General features: G+C 51.9%; 1 protein-coding gene across 1 annotated transcript in view; it reads right to left on the reverse strand.

The window, feature by feature from the left end:
* Positions 1-15,217, reverse strand: part of LOC123858718 (uncharacterized) — a 180,283-nt gene that overhangs the window by 19,323 nt on the left and 145,743 nt on the right. The window contains exons 7-9 of the mRNA XM_064587442.1: positions 9,841-9,966; positions 8,601-8,801; positions 268-365 (exon numbers count right to left, since the gene is read on the reverse strand). The gene's annotated coding sequence lies outside the window, so the exon portion shown is untranslated. The remainder of the gene's footprint in view (positions 1-267; positions 366-8,600; positions 8,802-9,840; positions 9,967-15,217) is intronic.

A 15,217-nucleotide genomic window follows, 5' to 3' on the forward strand; every position in this document is an offset into this window, starting at 1 on the left:
TGAAGTTTGAAAACCACTGCCAGAAAAAGAAGCCGAGAAAAGGGGCTGGGCAGGTATTCTGGAGCCAGAGGGGGGTTGTAGAGGTGACCAAGGAAGGGGAGGGGACGCAAATGACAGCACGTGGCTCCTGTTTTGCATGAATGCAAATCGCTCTTGCCCATGTGTGCCCTGCGTGTTCCACCACCATAAACATAAATTTGTAAAACCCTGACTCACCCTCTGCTGAACCCTTCCCCCAGCCCTGGAAAAATGATAATGACACTCCACCTGGGATTACGTTCTCTAGCCTGATCTGTAGAAGAGAAGGTTTCCAACGTGTTGGGCAGGCTGTTTGCAGACTGAGGCCACCACTGCCAGGAATCGTGCTGCAGGAAGGAACAGAAATAGCGTGGTCACCCAGAGGTTTGCTGCAGCTAGTTCTACCTTTGGTTTGTGACAAATCCTAGCCCCCGCAGCGAGCTGTCCTAATTCATCCACAGGGAAGGAGGTTCTGTTTAATGTCGCACTACACACACAGAAGTGCTGCTGATGAGCCTGCCCGCGTGCGTGCACACACACACACCCACCCACGCATGGTTTGCAGGTGTATATAAGCTTCTGCAATGATTTGAGGGCTGGAGCTCGGCAATCAAGAGTCACTTGGACCCCTCGAGGGCTAGTTTCCAAGGTACCAGGAAGGTACCATTGCTAAAAGGGGGCTGGAAGAGTAGTGAGCTGATGCGAAGGGCCAAGTACTGTGCTGGGGGTTTCCCATGTATGTTTCACACCACTCGATCAATCGGGGAGAGTATTATCAGTTCCGTCCTTCTGATGACGAAACCAAGACACAGACTTGCCCACAATCCTATTGAAACTGAACTCTGAACTGGCTGACACTGAAGTTCGTGTTCGAAACTTATGCAGTGCTGCCTTGAAGTTCAGACCCAGGAAGCATGGGGGTGGGGAGGGGAGAGTCTTCCGGAGAGGCGAGCCTATGGAAACTGACCTCTCCAACCAGGGAGAGAACCAAAATAACTCCTTAACAAACAACTGAATTCACAAGCAATAAACGGTCATTGGAAAAAATAAATCACAGATAAGCAATAGAAAAAAATCACATTATAATCACATCCTCCAAGAAATAATGGTGTTTATATGTCTAGGCTTTTATTCTATATGTGTGTATATATATATACACACATATGTATCTAGCCTACAAATAAAATGATACAATTTTTGCAACTTTATTAAAAATTTCATACTGCTGATTTTTAACGTGGGAATTAACGATGTCTGTCCAATCCTGATCTTCTGTGCGCTTATGTCCATCCATAAATTTCTCTGAAGAGTTTAAGGCGGAGATAAAACCTTTCACTTTTTTGTGTGTTTCCTGTTATTGTCTGATCATCACCCACTAGTGCATTTAAGGAAGGGTTAAAGAGTATTCTATCTAAACAGATCTGTGCTCTGGTGGATGATGCGGCTTTGAAAAACATACTCCACCCCACCCCCCAAAAATTCAGGTTGGTTTTCTCCTCTCCATAGATGAAAATGGAGAATAGGTGTTGCAACAACCGAGAAAATGATGCCCTGCCCCACCCAAAAAATATCTTAATGCCAAGGGAAATGCAGCTCTACTATTCAGAAGGGCCTGACACAGGCCCTCCCATTGCCCGTCCCCCACTGCAAGGACCAGGCCTCCAAGCACCCCCCAGGACTCCCTTCCAGTCTTCCCCTAGTTAGGTGAGTGAAAAATAACCTCCTTTCCTCCCTTTCGGTGTTAACGAGGCTCCCTATAGAGACACTGTTAATCACATCAATTAAAAGCCTCTCACACTTGGCCTTGCCTGCCAGGTACCGGCCCTCTGTCCAGGGGAAGGTGGGTGAGATAAGTCATGCCTGGAGATAACTTATATTCTTTTCTTTTTCCCCCTCCGCCTATGCTTTTTTTCATTTGTATGTTGTTTTTTATTTTTTAAGATTCAGGCTTAATTAACACAGTGAAATGTCCAGATCTTTAATGAACAGTTTGATGAGCTTTGACAAATGCATGTACCAAAAACACTAAACCACCAAGACACAAAACATTTCCCTCACCCAGAAAGTTCCCTGTGCCTTTTCCAATCGCCGCTGCCCTCCTCCAAAAGGAAACCACTGCAGTGATTTCTAGCACCATTGATTAATTTTGTGTATTCCAAAAGTTCATATAAATGGAACCTTGTGATGTGTAAAGACGGGCAAGAATGATGAGCAAGAACACGGGGTTCCCAGTGGGCATGAAAACCAGTGTAGGTGCTTTGGAAAATAGTCTGGCAGTCCCTCAAAAAGTTGCAGAGAGAGTTACCACGTGACCCACCATTCCACTCCTAGGTATATATACTCCAGGAAATGCAAACACACATCCACTCAAAATTTTGTATGGGAATCTTCTATCATTCATAATAACCCCAAACTGGAAACAACCCAATGTCCATCCACCGATGAAAGAACAAAAGAAATGCGGTCCATTCACACAATGGAACATTACTAAGGCACAGAAAGGAACGAAGTACAGAAACACACTACAAAGTGGAGGAACCTTGAAGACATCATGCTAAGTGAAAGAAGCCAGTCGCAGACGACCACATATTGTATGATTCCATTTGTGTGAAACGTCAGAACAGGCCAATCCACTGTGACAGAAATTCTAGGTTGCTCAGGACTGGAGGGGCAGGGGAAAGGGGGAGAGGGAGGTGATAGCTGATGGGGACAGGTTTGCTTTCTGAGGTGGTCAAAATGCTCTAAGATTGGTAAATTGTATGTTATGTGAATTATATCTCAGCAAAGCTTTTGAAAGAAACCAAACATTCAGGGGCGCCTGGGTGGCTCAGTTGGTTAAGCGACTGCCTTCGGCTCAGGTCATGATCCCGGAGTCCCGGGATCGAGTCCCGCATCGGGCTCCCTGCTCAGCGGGGAGTCTGCTTCTCCCTCTGCCCCTCCCCCCTCTCATGCTCTATCTCATTCTCTCTCTCAAATAAATAAATAAATAAAAATCTTTATTAAAAAAAAAAAAAAGAAAGAAACCAAACATTCAGAACCAACCCAAGTGGCACCAGTTAGGATACATGAGAAAGACAGCAGTTTTCCTCCAGCGGGATTTTGACAGAAGTGCTTGGCACTGTAGCCCAAGGACCCTGTGCCACCTGGGGAGCATCACTATGGTCCAGGAAGGTCTCCTTCCCGTGAGAATGTCCTGGCGCTTACTGCATTTCCCAGGGGTTCCTGTCCTATCTCCGGAGTCTAAATTCTGAAGAGTCCAGGAGCTATTCACCAGATTCATTCACTCATTCCACCAACACTTACTAAGTCTGTATTTAGTAGAAAGCACATAACCGTATCTAGTCTTGTCGTATTATCTCCCTGCTCTCAAGGGACTACATTTTTAGGGACATCTTGAATGTCTCTGTACGTCTGGTCGTGTGTTTAGCAGGTGACACCAGGAGACGGTGGTGGGTGGGGAAGGTATGAGCTCATTATGAGAGAAAGGTCAAGAACTGTGAGGTCCAATGGGGCTGGTTCTCAATCCTGACTACCACTCACGAAGGCATGCCTTCACCTCTTCCTGCCTCATGTCCCTCACCTGCAAAGACCAAGAACCTGCCCTATGGTGGAACCATCAGGAGCCCCAGCTCCGGGAACCAAACCCCTGCTCTACCACCTACAAGCTGTGAATGACCTCAGGCACTTTCTTAACCTCACTTGCCCATGTGTACAGTGAGGATGGAGGCAGTTAACAGCCTGCCCTGTGCAGGACTAGATGGGTTCATAAGAGGCTCGGCAAACTGAGGAGCCAGTGAATATCTGGGGGCACTGCGGGCCCATACCATCTCTGCACCAGCTCCTCATCTTCATGATCAGAGCATCAAAGCCACCACAGACAATACCTAAAAGAAAGGGCATGCTGTGTTCCAATAAAACTGTAAGCACAATGACGTCCGATTTCATACAGTTCTCATGTGTCAGAAAACACGATCCTTCTTTTGATTATTTTTGTCAGCCGTTTAGAAATGGAAAAGCCATTTGTAGCTCACGGGCTGCACAGAAAAAGATGGCGGGCCAGTTCTGGCCCCTGCGCTGCAGTTTGCCACCCCCCGACGTAAAGCACCTAGAACAGAGCCTGGCGCATGGTAAGCACGCACCACCCCCGAACCACGGCCCCAGGCAACAAGAGCTGAGCCTCTGCCACGTGTTACATCGCGTGCTGCACCCTCCATGCACCGCATCTCATTTAAACCTCACCTTGATTGTGTGAGGCAGGTAACCTGATGGCGCAGATGAGAAAGCAAAGACCTAGGTCAGCTAGAGGGACAGCGCTGTCGTAAATCCAGGTCTTTCTATCGTGAGCTCTTGCTTGTGACCGTTAAAAACTACCGTGCCCGCTGCCAGGACACAACAGGGAACCAGATCCACTCAGGCTCCATTCCAAACACCACAAATCATGATTTAATTAATTTGGGACATTTGTTACAGAAAGCAAGGGCTGCAAGGAGGAACAAGGGTATTACACAGCCGACGGCGAGGGAGGTCCTCCGGTGAAGGGACACGTAGGTTGGGAACAGCAGCCATGCACCTGGTGCTGTGCCAAGTGTCAAAGAGAAGCAGCTAGAAAAGGCACGTCCGCCCTGGCTCCCTGCTGCGGAGGCCTCGGAGACGTGACAGTGTCAGATGCAGGGGTGGAGAAACCAGTCCAAACTTCCCAAAAGGCCTGCAGCAAGCGAAATAACCTATTCTATTTTATGGGAATATATCCTCATAAAATAGCAAATACAGTTGCGAAGATTGGACCATGAGAATATCCACGGAAGCACTGTTTGTAATAGTACAGTGTTGAATTCGTAAGTGCCCCAGACACTTAAGAAAAATTGGGAGAGCCTTTGCCACTTCTGTGTGAACAATGGCAAAGCTGCGTGTCCCAGCAATCAGATGGTGAGGGAGCAGAAGTGCGCATGCCGACGTGGAAGGCTGGCTATCGTGTATTTATTAAAACAGCTCCGTGCAAACCAACAGGTGCACCACCGTACTATGATGAGGATGCATATGCACAGACAGCAGTCCTTTCAATCAGTCACCTCTGAAGGATAACAGAAGTGTTTGTAGCTTCCTCTTCTTGTGTGTTTGGACTTGGCGATGTTTCTGGAATAGATACTCAGTGCTTTGTGAAAAGAAACGAAGGACAGCCGGTGGCCGGACAGGAGTTCAATACTCCACAAAGCCGCTTGACCGGTAAAGCGCAAGATCTGAACCCCTTTCCACAAGGGTTGACAACCTGGAATTTCAATCACAATGGATGCCAAAGGATGGGGAAGAAAACATGTTTACAAGGGAAAGACTCCACAGAAAAAGGCAGTGAGGAGTGTGGCTGGCCTTCCCCCTTCTGTGCCTTCCAACTCAGCCAGCACCAGGGCAGAGCCTGACTCTCTGGAACACAGTGTTTGTAACCCCGAGGACAGTCTGTACATTTTACATTGGAAACACTCTCTCTGCAAGATTTTGTTGACATTCATTAGGGGGAAGTATTTAGGACCTATGGCCTTGAAAAGAAATCCTACATATCTCACCTCTGGTATAGGAAAGAGAAAAGGCTTTCCAGTTGGGCGGACAAAGGTTTAAATGCTGGCTCCTTTTGTAAATTGTTTATTATCTCCTAGCTTCGGGATAATAATATCTTTCCTGCAGGGTAATAATTAGAGCAACATATGTATAAAGCATAGATATTCAATAAATGACAGTTGTTGTTTTTTTTTTTTTCCCCCTAGTGGGAAGACTCAGGGAACAAAGCAACGGGGTCACATTGCCCAGAAGCTGTACCTTGGGGGAAATCAGCTCATTATGGAAAGGAGGGATGGAGGCCCAGGCCCTGACCTTGGCACAGCCTGGAAAAGGTGAGGCAAGGAGACCATGTCTTTCTCGGTGATGTGGGAAAGTTAAATTAGACTGAAACTCCAAATACAAAACCAGCGCTGTGCTTTGCCCCCCTCTGAGATACTGACTGTGTGTGAGTAGAACGTACTGGGTTTCTCTGGAAGGAAACAGGAAAGCGACTCTAATCAGAGAACGAAGGTGGCAGGTGGGAGACCAGCCTCCAGAAGTGGCACACTGTGGTCCCCAAGCAGATCACTCCAGAGCAACTGGGCCAGCAGAACTGGGACGGGGCCGAGGAGGGTCCATATTTCACCAGGACCCACGACACTCTGCTATTTCTCAAGGACAGGCTAGGGAACCGCTCCTGCGGTGAAGGCACCAGGCGTGGGCCTGGGAAGGGCTCAGCCCAGATTCCAGCTGGGCACCAACTCTCCACGTCCAACTTTAAAACTGTCTGGAAAACACGACCCGGACCCAGGGCAAGGCAGGCTGCAAACATATACGCACAGGGAAATGGCCTCGGAAGCGATGTACTCGGGGCGCCTGGGTGGCTCAGTCGGTTAAGCATCTGACTCTTCATTTCAGCTCAGGTCATGATCTTAGAGTCAGGGGATCAAGCCCCGCATCAGGCTCTGTGCTCAGCGTGGACTCTGCTCCTCCCCCTGTGCTCTCTCGCTCTTTCTGGTTCTCAAATATATAAATAATTTTTTTTTTTTAAGTGATGTACCAAATTCCATACACACAGGCAGATGCGTGCATTCCTATGTACGTGTACGTGTATACACACAAATACAGACGGACACGCTTTGGTGTGCGTTCATACATGCACACATCATGCATGCACGTTCACACACACACACGTGCATGCACACCTGCACACTACACGTAGGTGTATCCTCACACAAGCTCTACTTTAGTACTAATATTGTCCCCGTTTTCCTGAAGAGGAGCCGGAGACACGGAGCCAGTAAGCAACTCGCCTAAGGTCACACAGCTGCTCTGCGGCAGAGACAGGGTTAGAAACAGGACGGGCCGGCTCCAGAGTCCCTGCCGGGGCCACTAGATGGTAACAGATAACCCACGAGGTGAAACGGTCGAAGCCGAGAGTCATCACCTCTGCCAGCCACTTGTGGCCTGGGGTTGGCTGTGTCCAGGGAGGATGGCCGAGAATTCCTCCCATTCCTGTACACGCGTGTTGTCCCCCCCCGACCCCACGCGGGGGTGCCTTTCTCCTGCCCCCGAATTGGGGCCGACCTGTGCCCCCTGAGAAGGAGAATGGGAAGGGAGTGAGGTCGTGGGAACTCTGCGTCTTGCCCCCGGGAGGCCGGGCAGCCTTCACACGAGGCACTGCGGGGATCCAGCCGCCACGGTGTGAAGAAGATCGGGCTGGACTACGATGACAAGATCTCAGAGAAAAGGAGAGGCCCCAGCTGCTGCCCCAGTCATCCCAGCTGAGGCCCCAGCTGTGTGCGGGAAGCCTCACAGAGCTCCGCTGGGGAACGCAGCCACACGGACTCCAAGCGGAGCCGAAGATCCACCTGGCAGGGCTCAGCCACCCTACGCAAATGAGAAGGATAAGCGGTCCTGGTTTTAAGCCACTAAGCTGGGGGGTGATTTGCCGTACAGACAACTGGTTCACGCACCTACGGGGCTCGCAGACACGTATAAATTTGACAATAAGCAACGTTATTTGTTGAGCATGGTGCCAGGCAGCCTAGGAAGTGCTGTACATTTACTGTCCTGTTTAGTCCGTATCTTTGCTTGCTGGCCTAGCACGTATTAATATTGTTTCCATCTTACCCACAAGGAACGGAAGCCCAGTGAAGTAAACAAATAAGCTTCCCCAGGAGGTGGCAGTTCTTGGATTGGGACCGAAATCTGTCTCGTCCTAACTGCAGGTACTAGTCAGATTTCTGCAGAGAAAAGAACCCACAGCACGTGTGTGTACACGTACTTAGAGGTAGACACCACGGCCTAGCCGAGCTGACACATGTAAGGAACCCTCACACCGTATTTCCCCTACTCTGTGCCTCTTCGCCCTGCAGACCTGGACCCCACGTTCCTGGCCCACAGTCATGCTTTACTGTCACAGAGCACAAACTTAGCGACATAAAGGAGACCTGCAGTCGGGAGTCTGTCACATGGAACGGCGGGATGCCTCCAGGATGCAGCAAGAGGCTATCAGCCATGTTGAAGCTGCCGAGGAATTAGAGAAGAAGGGCAACTGGCAGGCCTGAAATAGATCGCAGGTGCTTCCGTCACCAGGTGACAGAAACAAAGATGGCGGCATGGAATGCCTACTGGAAAGGGAGGGAAGGACCTGAGGTTGGGTCTAGGACCTGGCTTTACTCCCAAACAGCTGCATGACCGTGGATCATACGTCACCTCTCTGGGCCTCATGTCCCCAAGCAAGCTTGGTGATGTCCAAAGAAGGGTCCAGTTCTTTACATGACTCTCTGTGGCTTCGGATCCCACACAGGTCATTGCATAACATCTACTCTTGACGGGGGGAAGCCCAGTGAACGCCACTTTGCCACCACAAAGACACTGTGGGACAGAGCGCATCATCTGCTTTCTGGTGGCCACACAGTAAGTCACTGATGGAACCTCTGAAACCCAGGAACCCCCAGACCTCGGCTTCTCTCCTATTGGTTAGTCCCACACTGTTCCCACTCTGTTCTCACACACTGAATTCTAACTCCCCTTTTGTAGGAACTCACATGCAGCCGACACCTCCAACGTGTCCCACAGCCGCCCAGCAGCTCCTCCGTTAACGCAGAAGCCTGGTGAGAGGCTATTGCTGTCATTGGGGGTCTGTTTCCTTGTCCCCACCAAAGCCAGCTACTTCCTTCAAGTTGGTATCCGGCAGGCCAGGAAGTTTCTTTTTCCCTGCAATCCATCGTATGTGGGAAGATCAGGACCTGCCAAGTGCAAGGATGGAACCAGGTAGGCACACCTGGTCACTCAGCCAGGCCCGAGCTGGGGGGCAAGGCTGATGGGCAGTGAGGACAGCAGGAGACTTGCTGTGATAATTAATCAGGAGCATTAGCATCATCCTGAAGAACCTCTGGGTTGCTCCAAAGCCAGTTAGGAAACTGACCTCACCCCCTTCCTGTCTCATAAACCCCCTGTCTCCAGTCCATCTAGGACCAAGGGATGGAATATTTCTCCATGTCCAGCACAACAAAGCCTGTCTGAGGAGCCCGTGTGGACATCAGATGGGACCACCTCTCATCTCATCTCATGAATGCGAACGCTAAGGCCGACAATCGAACCAGTGGATATGAAGTACTCGGTGCACGCAAAGCCCCGTTCTAAATGCCTGACGTGCAGTGGTTTGCAGAGTAACCAGCACCTGTGGAGGTCCACGCCCTAATCCCTGAAGCCTGTGACTATTTAGGTGGCATGGCAAAGGCGCATTCAAGTGGCAGATGAGAAGAAGGTGAATATGTGCAAATGTTAAAATAGAAAGATTATCCTGGACTATTTCTGTGGGCCCAATGTAATCAGAAGCATCCAAAAACGGGAGAGGGAGGCGGAAGGCAGAATCAGTCAGAGTTGGACGTGACTGTGGAAGAAAGGCATAGACAGGTGTTAGGTTGCTGGCTCTGAAGATGGAGGAAGGGGACACTAGCCAGGGAATGAATGCAGGGGCTTCTAGAAGCTGGGAGCAGCAAGAAAACACTTCTCCCCTGGAGCCATGAGGAGGCGGCAGCCCTGTGTTCCTTGATTTTAACCCAGTGAGACCCGTGTTGGACTTCTCACCTACGGAATTGTAAGATAATATACCGTGTTGCTTGAAGACACTGAGCAAAGGAAACCGAATACGTGAACCAACTCACTCAGTTAATTAAAGTTCTTACAATAACCCTATGAAGCGATGTAACGGTACCACTACGGCTGCAGGAATGCCGTGTAACAAAACACCCCAGCTCCGGGCAAACAACAATAAGCACTCACCTCTCACTCACGTGTCTGCCATCAGCTAGGGGCCGGCTGGTACCAGGAGGGCATGTCCGAGCTCAGCTCCACAGAGGTGTGAATTCGGAATCTGCTCCGTGTCTCTTCTCCTCTGCAGACTGGAGGCTGTCCAGGGCATGTTGTCACCATGAAAGGTAGGCAAGCAAAGAAGCCCAACCTCGTCCAATTTGCGCCTTCCACTCCCGTTACGCTGCTAACACCCCATGGACCAAAACAAGTCGTGTGGCCGAGATGGACGTCACTGCAGGAGGAGTGCACCTGCCCACCTGGAGGCCACAGCCACAGTGTGCATGTGTTAATTTGATGATGGGGGAGGGAAGAACTGGGACTGATAATTCCGTCTACCACAGAAAGACCCTACTGTCAGCATTCCAGTTTGGAAAGGAGGAAACCAAGGCACAGAGGCTAATCCAGCATCCCACTGCTAGTCAATAATGCAGCCAGGATCAAAATCTGATCTGGCTTCCGAACACGGGTCAGGGACCTACACCTACTAAGTGGGGGAGCTAGGACACCATGGGTCTAAATGTCACAGTCTCTGGGGCAGGAAGGGGTGCCCTCAGGGGTGGGGGGTGGGGGAAGGCACTGCAGTGATCTCCAGAAAGAAGAGGAAGACACTGCGAGAGGTTGCTCATCAAAAGTGGAGCGAGGCTGAGCTGTTGCTCTCATCAGCGAGGCCCTGCTGTCAGGCCCAGGCCTGGGGCCAAAGCACCTTCCAGGGATGAGGTGCACAGGGAGACCAGCAACCAGGATGAGCCAGCTGTCCACGGCTGTCACAGGACCAAATGTCCTTCTCCTCCTGCCTTGGCGGGGCTGGATTAGCTGCTTGGCAGGCCAGTTTGCAAGAAGCCGGCATGTGGGTTCCTTTGAAAGCTGTGTATCTGAAGGCCAGAACAAGGTAAAGGGGCGGTGAGAGATGCTGACAGAAAGGGATAGCCATATAATGTGGGAGGAGGGGAAGCAGGGAGTAAGGCGGGACTATTCATGAGCCCGGAGAGAGGATGCAGGAAGGGGGTGGGGGGTCAGAAGAGAGGAAAAGAGCAAAGCGATGCTCAGAATTCAACATTACAGAGAAATTTTATTTGAAGGCACCGGTTCAAAGGATCAGAAAGTCACACCGATGTTTCTGGGCATCTGGGGTCACAGGGTGAAGGTGGCAGCTCCTCACCATCATGTCCAGAGACTCGGGATGCTCTTGGGGGCGCTTCAACCTTGTGGCATGGGCAAGGGGGAGGGGGGTCACCAGAAGCCCACCACACTTGGCCCTGCAACTGAAGTCAGCGAACACTCCACTTTATGGAAAGGGCATACTAAGGATGAGAGGAGGCGTGGGGACCACCCTCTGTGTCCTACAGAAGCTGTGTCTGTCCCTAATCCTTGTCACCCAGCCAGGGCCATCCCCCCCAGCTACTTCCACCTGAAAGGGGGTGTGAGGCACTCTCCCCAGAGACAAGAAGCCCCCTAGGAGGGCAAGGGCAGTGGACACTTTGTGGGTACACGCTATGAGCCCTCGCTCACCTCCCAGATTCTCCTGCACCGCCATGCAATTCCAACAGCCCTGCTCCCGCCGGAGCTAAGAACATCCCGGCTTAGTGAAGTAAAGGGCTCTCCACAGTCACCGGTGAGTGAATACAGAGGGACCCTGATGGCAGTCCAGGTCTGCTGGGCTCATTTCAGGTCCCCTCCTCCTGACCGTGCCGCCAGCCCTGGACCCAGTACAGAGGCTGCAGCGAGGACCTCCCTGAGAGAGGGGACAGTGGCCCTTTGATTCATGCACCACCCATTCACTGAGCATCCCCTCTGGGGAAGCGCTAGTAGTAGGCTCCGCCAGAGGGGTTAAGAGCATGGACCCTGGTGTGGGCCAGTGTGGTTTTAAGTTCTGGCTTTAACATCTGCTGGATGGGGCAGCTGGGCCACATTGCTTAACCTCTCTGTGCCTTGGTTTATTCGTTTGTAAAATGAAGGCAATGGCAGCACCTATGTCTCAATAGGGTCTCAGGAGGATTAAGTGGTTGGGTAAACTCCACACTTGGAACCGTGCCTCGCACATGGTCAGTGTGATCAAAGCACTAGCTTTCATTGTTCTTACTGTGGTAGATGAAATGGACCTCGTCTTTGCCCTTATAGGAGTGCAATCTCATGAAGGAAAACGGATGTGAAATAAACACAAATAAATGTGTCAGGATAGACCCGGCTAGGAAGGAAAAGCAAAGAACAGTGGGAGTGAAGGGTGAGAAAGCATGCACCATGCAAAAATGGAGAGAACGAGCACTCCAAGCAAAGACATAGCATGTGCAAAGGCCCTGAGGTGGGCAGGAATAGGGTGTATCACTCAGCAGAGGTCAATGTAGCTGAAGAAGAGTGAGTGAGGAGAGACATCCATGCCAATTCATGCAGAGCCCAGTGGGGGATTTTGAGTTTTATCCCAAGAACAGAAATGGGGAATCCTTGGTATGTTTGGTAGGGCAGACACAATTTGATTCACATTTTGTAAAGATCGTGCTGGCTGCCAAGTGCAGATGGGATTGCAGGGGGCAAGGATGGATCCAGGGAGTCAAATTGGGAAGCTCTTGCCATGAGCTATGGGGGAGATGAGGATGATTTGGGTAGGAGGGCTGGTGGTGGATGGAAAATAAACTCAACTAAAACCCCAGATGCTGGAGGCTCACGAGGAGAGAAACCACAAGTCAACCAGGACTGTCAGCTGGCTGGCTCCCTCCCCCTGCCCTGGCCAGGGACAAGCTGTCATGAGTACTCAAGGCACCATCATGATCAGCCAGATTGGAACGTTCTAGAACACCCCTCTTAGAGGAGTTCACCTAACAAGGCCTGTGCCAGGTCCATGATGAAAGGTGCTGCTGACCTCGGAGCTGACCCCCTCCCTGGGAAGGGAGGCCATGGTGGGGAGCATCTGCAGATTGGATATGCTCCATCTTGACGAGGCCACTCGTGGCATCTCGAGAGGGGACGCTGTGCTCTGATGTGAGGGGACAGGGGCATCCACCTGAGGGAGGCATCCTCTCCTTGGGCACGGAACTCCTCCCACACTCCCCAAACCACACCAGGTTCTGAGCTGCCTATGGGGAGGGACCATGTCCCACCAGGTCTGCAGTCCGTGCCTGGCACAGACTCTCGGTAGGGCAACCTTCTCACTGGAGGACTGGCTCTGTAAGGACAGTCCCCATTTTATGCCTCCTTCCAACTCCAGTGCCCAGCACAGACCAACTACAAGACGTGCATTCAGTCAAATGTGGTACAAAAGAACAAATGACTCTCCTCCATTCCCTTAGAGTCAACTACTCAATCACCGAATCAAGGGCCATGCTGAGAAGCACGACAAACTGTAGCCGATGCCCTAGAGGAGCAGGCTGGGAAGCCAGACACAAGCAGAAAGAGACAAGGCCTGTTCCGACTGGCCCTCCAGGAGGCATTCAGACGGCGTCTTTCCGACGGAGCAGTTGACTTCCAGGCAGAAGAGCCCAGAGGGAAAGCGAATGAAGAAATGGAATTTGAGCAGAGGCAGGGTTTGGGTAATCTGAGGGGCGGCCAGTTAGAGAGAGGGGACCCCCTCACTCACTGAACACCCGTCATTGGGCAAGCCCCAGAGAGACTCTTCTCCGAAGAACCCTGGAGCCGGACCTCACGGCCCACATCACAGTTAAGGACACTGAGGTGCAGTCTGGTTCAGTGACTTGCCCACCATCACAGAGCCAGGAGCGGGTAGAGCTGGGGACGAACCCAGCCCTGTCTGTGGTCCCCTCAGAAGGGGGCACGACAGGATCAGGTACAAAAGTCAAAGAAAGATAGTGGTCAGTTCAAAAGACGGAGATGAACCCCGCATGAGAGGCGTCTGTCATGAGGTGATGAGCATGGAATCATAGGGTGGGGTGACACTGAGGTGGGCTTTAATAGATGCTAGGAGGTCTGACCACCTTTGATCGGAGGGCCAAGGACAGAGCTGTGCTTTCGGAATCTGGACCTGGCCATCAGGAGGTGAGGAGAGAGACTGGAACCTCAGCACGCCCCACCAGAGGGCAGGACTGGAGAGGCGGGGGAGAGACGGAAGGAAGCAGGACTTGGGGCCAACAGGAAGGAAGCGAAGCAGAGGCAGGACTGCTGGCTGGAAAGGGTCCAGGGAGAGGGAGAAACCACTTCTCCTTCCCTTTCTGATGATGGCAAGATTATGACTGCACAGCAGGGCTGCAGAGGGCAGGACTTCCCAAAAATCGGGAGGGGAAGAGTTCTGCGCATGTGTCCGAAACAGAGGCTGCAGTCCCCAAATCATGTGGTCACCTCTGACCTCTTCTACCCACCCTGGAGCTTCATCTGCAGTGTGCTCTGCACTCGGGCCCTCGGAGACCCCGCAGTGCCCCTTCCTCCAGATATCAAGGCAAAAGAGAGGCACAGAAATCACGGAGATCCAAGGGTCAGCGGCCATAGACAGCAAGAAAGGCGGTGTCACCCCATGCTATGGGTAGAAACCCACGCACAAGAGGCAAATAACTTGTCTAGTATCACACAGTGAGTACTTGCCAGAATCAGGAATCAGACGCAAGGCCTTCGGTGTAGACCTTGCCTGTATCCATGTGGGACCCAGCAGGAGGCGGCGAACGAATACCCCGACCTTCCTCCCTTCCTGCCCACCCGCCCCACCTCCCAAACAGAAGCCAGAGGGCCCAGGAGCCCCGTGCGGCATCCATCCTCTGGCACCCACACAGGCCAGCCTCCCCGTCACAGGACAGGGTGGACGGGGTGGGGGGGATCTGGAGGGGGACAGGGAGATCACCCAGCACCTCGCCACTCCCACAGCCAAGACTGTGGTGGGTACTTGGGCCTGAGCTGCCTCCCCTCTGCAGAACCCTGGGGCAGAGGCCCCAGGCCTGGGCTCTGCAGCAGGAGGCCACCTGGCTCTCCGTCAAGGGTAAGGCCCCACACATGCCAGGACTGTCTCCACCCACAACTGATCCAGCATCTTCACATCCCCTCCTTCCTTCCGCATTCACACCCCCTGCCCTGCCCCACCTCGATCATATGCAAAAATCTCCCAAGGGCCTGCTTCCAAGGCCGCCAGGGAAGGCTGGGCGCGGCTGGTTGTCCCGTGGAAGAGATGGGGGCCCGCCGATGCCCACCCTGCGCCCTGGCCCGCCCCCAGCCTGCCTGCCAGCCCCGCACACTGAGGCCTGGCTGCCGGTAAAAAGAAAGGGCTCCTATCTCTGATTCCTCAGGGCCTCTGATAAGAAATGTCATCCCTTGCTGGGTAATATTACCCGCCCGATAAGAATCTCTATCAAGCTCAAACATATGGCTGGCTACAGAACACAGAGCCCAGCAGAGCAGGATAATTTATTTGCTTAAG

The sequence above is a fragment of the Mirounga angustirostris genome, unplaced genomic scaffold (genome assembly GCF_029215605.1).
Source record: "Mirounga angustirostris isolate CCGP_5_RB_7025 unplaced genomic scaffold, mMirAng1.0.hap1 SCAF_4, whole genome shotgun sequence".
NCBI lineage: Eukaryota > Metazoa > Chordata > Mammalia > Carnivora > Phocidae > Mirounga > Mirounga angustirostris.